Source organism: Lissotriton vulgaris, chromosome 5 (genome assembly GCF_964263255.1).
Source record: "Lissotriton vulgaris chromosome 5, aLisVul1.2, whole genome shotgun sequence".
Classification (NCBI taxonomy): Eukaryota; Metazoa; Chordata; class Amphibia; order Caudata; family Salamandridae; genus Lissotriton; species Lissotriton vulgaris.
Genome location: NC_141693.1, coordinates 421235925 through 421242211, shown reverse-complemented (window position 1 = coordinate 421242211; position 6287 = coordinate 421235925).

Below are 6287 nucleotides of genomic sequence, written 5' to 3'. Positions count from 1 at the left end.
GGAGAGGATGAGCTGGGTGTCGTTGACGTAGGATACTATGCTGAGTCTGTGTTTCCTGACGAGGGCTGCGAGAGGGGCCTTGTAGATGTTGAAGAGCATGGGGCTGAGTGAGGAAAATTGGGGTACTCCGCATCTGATCTCTGTGGGTTCGGAGAGGAAAGGTGGGAGTCTTATTCTTTGGGTTCTGTTGGCGAGGAAGGAGCAGATCCAATCTAGGGCAATTCCCTGTATGTCGGCATCATGGAGTCTGGCGTCTAGTGTGCGGTGGGAGACGGTGTCGAAGGCTGCTGAGGTCTAGTAGGATGAGGTCTGCTGTGTGGCCTTGGTCGAGGAGAGTGCGGATGTCATCCATGGCAGCTAGGAGGGCGGCCTTGGTGCTGTGGTTGCTGCATAATCTGGATTGAGAAGTGTTGAGGATCGAGTTGGATTCTATGAAGTTCGTGAGTTGCTTGTTGATGATCTTCTCGCTTACTTTGGTGGCGAAGGGGAGGAGGGAGAAGGGTCTGTAGCTCCAGAGGTCTGCAGAGGGCTTCTTGAGGAGGGTTTTTACTCATGCACGTTTCCAGTCATCGGGGGAGGTGCCTATTTAGAGGGAGCAGTTGATTGTACATCGTAGTTCAGGTGCTATGGCAGAGGTGGCTCTGCGGAGCATGTGCAGTAGGCAGGGGCCAGTGGGGGGTCCTGAGTGAATGCTCCTCATGGTCATTGTGGTGTCTTCTGGGGTGATTAGAGTCCATGCGGTGATGCTCGGCTGGGTGGCATTGCTGGTGGTTGGTGTTGTGTCTGTGCCTTGGTTCTGTTTGTCAAAGTTGTCGTGAAAAGTCTTGATCTTGTGATGGAAAAAGCAGCCAGAGATCCTGGGAGGGAGGGACATGTGAGGTTTCGCTGGGGGGGGTTGGTGAATTCTTGTATGATGCTGAAGAGTTCCTTAGAGCTGCGGGAACTCAAAACAAAACTCAAAACTCCCTGCTCAGTGTCCTGCCACTTAAGTTGCATTACTTCTGGGGAGCGACCCATACATTCCCAGAACTCGTTCCATGCCAGTCCGTAGCTCCTCCTAGTGGATTCCGCTAATGACTTCTCAACCAGGCCTATCACTCTCATTCCCCCCAGGTCCAGATGTCGTTTAGCAGTTCGGTCTTGAACTCCTCTGCTCCGGGCGCCAGTCCGCGGAAACGATGCCACTGCAAATGAGACAAGGAATCAGCTATGTCATTGCTGGCCCCCGGTATGTGCTTTGCTCTGAAAACAACATTAAGCCACAAGCACAACAGCATGAACCTTCCCAAAAGCTGCAACACACTCAGGTCCCTTGCTCTTTGCCTGTCCACCAGTTTCACCACAGTCATGTTGTCCACATGAAACAGCACTTTCCTATTTTTCAGTTCCTCTCCTCAGATTGCCAGTACCACCAACAGTGGGAAGAATTCCAAAAATGAAATGTTCTGTCCCTGACACAACCAGTGTGGCAGCCACTTCTCCGCACACCATCTCCTATCCCAAAACAGCCCAGAGATCTGGCTGCATTCGAGAAGATCTGGACCTGCCAGACCATGTTCTCCTCCAAAAATCCAAGGATACACCACTGAAATCTTCCAGGAACTTCTACTACACGACCAAGTCTGCCCTGACACCCAAGGATATCCGTACCCTGTGATGTGGCATCACCGCCCCTGACATGGCCATGCCAAGATGCCTGCAGAATGTCATTACTGCTCTCAACACCCTGCATGTAAAATTCTGGAAACCCAGCAACTTCTGTACTGCTCTGAACTAGATATTCCGCTCTCCCACCACCTACAGCAGAAAGGCCTGAATGTCATCCACTTTCTCCCCGGGCAGACGACCCACCCAGAGCACCAAGTCCAGCTCAATTCCCAAGAAAGGAAGCATGCAACTAGGCCCGGCCATCTTCTCAGGTGCCAATGGTACCCCAAAGTCTTGCGTTAAGACTTCAAAATGGTGTAACACCCGAGCAAAGTCACCGGAAGCTCCCTTTCCCACAAACAAAAAGTCGTCAAGATAATGAGACACCCCACAGTGGCAGCTGCTTTTGTGAACACCCACTGCAAGAATGTACTGAACATCTCAAACAATGCATATGAAATGGCACAACCCAAACGAAAGGCGGATTTGACATCGCATTTTGCCATTTCAGCTCCCTGACCACACCAGGCAGATAGCATCATCCACTGAGGCGTACAGTACCCCTTTTCCTCAGCAATGAAATCATTGACTGACCCACCTTCCGGTCAAGATAGTTGGTGAATCATTCTGAATTTCCCTGGCTTCTTTTTTGGTACCACTCCCAAAGGTGAAATAATCAAGTTCTCAAGTGGCCATTCTGAGAATGGTCCAACAATCCTACCCTCCAAATATATCGCTATATGCGGACGACGTCCTTTTGTATATCACTCATCCTGTTACCACAATTCCGGCGTTGTTCACTGCACTGGGAAGTTATGGCGCACATGCGGGCTATCGGATAAATTGGCATAAGTCAATTCTATATGATCCCCGAGGGGGAGAGGACTGGTCCTATTTGCCTGGCACTGAGAACTACGGACGAGGGTTTTGTGTACCTGGGGGTGTACATGACCCTGGATAGAAGTCTCTCATATCAGAGCAACGTCAAGCGGGTGCTGGATAATTTTGCCGAGGACGCTGCTAGGTGGAAGGCGCTCCCCCTCACGATTTTGGGCCGCGCTGCCATGTTTAAAATGATTACGCTACCGAGGTTTTTGTACGCCTTACAAAATGAATACTTCCCACTTCCTCGTCAGGTTTTCACCGATATAAACGCAGAGTTGAGATCCCTGCTGTGGCTGGGGAAACAGTCTAGGGTAGCACTGAGAACTCTGCAAAGGAACCAGTATAATGGTGGGATCTCCCTGCCAAATATCGAAGCCTATTACTGGGCGGAACACCTCACCCCCATAAATGAATGGTTGCATGCCCCGGCAGTGCATCCCACGTACTGCGTAGAGAGGACATCTATGGCGCTGCGCACCTGCCTACACTATATATATGGAGGCAAGCGGAAGGAACAACTGCACCCAGCTACTAGGGTCACGCTAGGGATATGGGAGAGGGCGACTAGGGCAATAGGTTGGAAGCATACACCGACAAAACAGACCCCAATATGGCATTGCACTTGGCTGAAGGAGCTGCACAGGCTCTGTGGGTCCAAGAGATGGGATTTATTTATTTATTTATTTTAAAGTTTTATATAGCGCGAACAAGATCTTCGCAGATATCAGAGCGCTTTACAGAGGAGGGGAGCATGTATACGCAGATACCTCCATCATGTTAACAGTACATTGAAGTGATGTCATAACACAATCAAGTAATTCAATTTCAAAGTCAAAATAAAAAGTACAATAAAAATACAAGGGTTCGAACAAGTAGTACAGATGAGTATCAAGTCTCTGTAGTTTTTCCCCTATATTGGTTCAGGTGTATTTGGCCATGAGGATTGCTTTTACTTCTCTCTTGAAAAGTATGGTAGAGGTGATGAGCCTTGTTTCAGGGGGGAGTGAGTTCCAAATCCTGGGCGCCATTCCTGAGAAAGAGCGTTTATAGGTTTTTTCCTTGCGGAATCTTTTAGGCTTTAGCAAAAGATTGTTTGCGCCTCTAGTGTTTCTGGAGCCTCCCGAAATCGTCAGCTTCTGAGCGAGGTATCTAGGTGAGTTCAAGTGGACAGCCTTGTGGGTCATACAAGCGATTTTCAGGTGTATTCTGGCTTCAAACGGCAGCCAGTTCAGTGATTTGAAGTCAGGGGAAATGTGTGAGTGTTTTTTTGATCCAGTGATAAGTCTCGCTGCGGCGTTTAGAGAGGCTCTTATGGGTGCCGTAGTAGCTAGGGGGAGACCGCAGAGGGCGGTGCTGCCGTATTCTATTCGAGGTATGACTAGTGATTGTACCGCAGTTTGGAAGTCTTTGGCTGGAAGGAAAGGTTTAAGTTTCCTAAGGGTGTTGATTTGGTAGTTTGCTCCCTTGGTTGCTTTGTTGATGTGTTCCTGCATGCTGAGAGTGGTGTCAAGTGTTATGCCCAAAGATTTCGCAGAGTCCACGATGGTGGGTTGAACATTGAGTGCCGTTAGGTCTTTAAGCCACATTTGTGCGGTAGTGATCTTAGCGGGAGGTGAGATCAGGAGGAACTCTGTTTTAAGGGCATTGAGTTTGAGATGATTAGCGGTCAACCAAGATTGGGTGCTTCTGATCGTTGAGTTCAAGAGCGTGATGTCTTTGGGTGATTGTAGTTTGAGATAGAGTTGGGTGTCATCAGCATACATGTGGAAGTGTACATTGGATTCTTGCAGCAAGGTGGTGAGAGGTTCCATAACTAGGTTGAACAAAGTTGGGGATAGGGAGGATCCTTTTGGTACGCCTAGCGATACAGATCTTGGTGCGGACATCAAGTTGTTGCTTTTGAATTTCTGCGACCTGTTATGCAGAAAGGAAGTGAACCATTTGAGCACAGTTCCTTTTAGGCCCATTCTTGTGTTTAATAGTTCGAGTAAGTTCTCATGTTTGACGGTGTCAAATGCGGAGGAGAGATCAAGGAGGATGAGGAGGCAGGTATCGTTATGATCTAGGATTTGGAGGGCGTCGTCGACTATGTGAATCATTGCAGTTTCCGTACTGTGATTAGCTCGGAAGCCTGATTGATGAGAGTTGAGGAGATCAAATTGAGTAATATGTTTAGTCAATTGTATTTGTGCGCATTTTTCCAGCAGTTTGGCAAGAGTCGGAATGTTGGTAATGGGACGGTAGTTGTTCAGGTCAGAGGGGTCGGCTGTAGGTTTCTTTAGCAAAGGTGTTACTTGTCCAACTTTGAGGGAGTCGGGGATGATCCCTTGTTGAAGTGAGCTGTTAATAATTTTGGTCCAAAGTGGAAGGAGCGTCGGGGTGAGGACTTTTACAGCGTTAGCAGGAAGGGGGTCCGTGAAGTGATTGGATGGTTTCAGAGTGCTGAGCAGATTGCCAATTTCTTCTTCCGTGTAGGTGGCAAAGGTTGACCAGGTAGCATTGTTTTTTGGTTTAGTGGGTGTTATGCGCTGGGGTTTGGGATAGAGGCTTGCGTCCAAGAGGAGATCATTCTTTATGTTGTCAGTTTTTTGGTTAAAGAACGAGGCGAAGTCTTCGCAGGAGGGAGCTTTGCGCATAGTGTTGAGAGGTTGTGGTTGTTCTTTAGACTGTGTTCGGATAAGCTCAAACAGCTTTCTCGGCCGATTTTTGGCTTGGTCGAGCTGACGACTGAAGAAGTCTGATTTTGATCGTTTTATTTTCCTGAAGTAGGCATTTCTCTTTTTCTTCAGGTTTTTTAGGTTCAGTGCGGAGGGAGCTGATCTCCAGGAACGCTCTGCCATTCTCATGGCGCGTCTATCGTCATTGAGACTCCCATCATACCAGGGATTGGAGATTTTTGTGGTGGCTTTTTTTAGCTGCAAGGGTGCAACTTCATTAATTATTGCGGTCATATTGTTAAGATAGTGATCAGTCAAGGATTGGACGTCCTCAACGCCATCTGGAGGAAGTAGTAAGTTGCAGCTGTTGGGGGGCAGAGAGTTTGAGTTCAGCTTTTTCATGTCTCTTTTCCAGACTTTGGGCCTGACGGATTGCATAGGGTTAAATTTAACTTTTTCATTGATGAAGAACGTGATAATATGATGATCCGACCAGTCACAAGGTTGGATAGATTCGAGTTGGATAGAGGCCTCTTTGGAGATGATAAGGTCGAGGATAGAGCCTTTCTTGTGTGTAGGACTGTTGCAAATTTGTGTAAGGTCAAGGGCGTTGAGGAAATTCTTCAGACCTTTTACCACCTCATCATTATGATCGTTCCAGTGGAGGTTGAAGTCCCCAAGGTATATTTGTGTGAGTTGCCGCCCGGAGTTGGTTGAGATCATGTCCATTATTTGTTGAGAGAAGGTGAGGTTGTCACCGGGTGGATGGTAAATGCCGTGAAGAGTGCAGATCGGTTTGCCCTCACTAATAATATCTAGGCTGATGCATTCACAGGACGATGGGGAGGGAAGGGAGGAGGAAGATACTTTCAAGACAGAGAGGTTGCTCCTGTATATACATGCGATTCCGCCACCTTTTTTATTGCCAGACCTGTCAAGTCTAGTGATGAGGTAGTTTGGGGGAACCAAAATGTCCATTATCGGTGTAGAAGATTCTGTTAGCCATGTTTCAGTCATGATGATTAAGTCAAGATCCAATTTTTGGATGAGATCGGCAATAGCGGCGGAGTGTCTAACGGCTGATCTGCAATTTAGGAG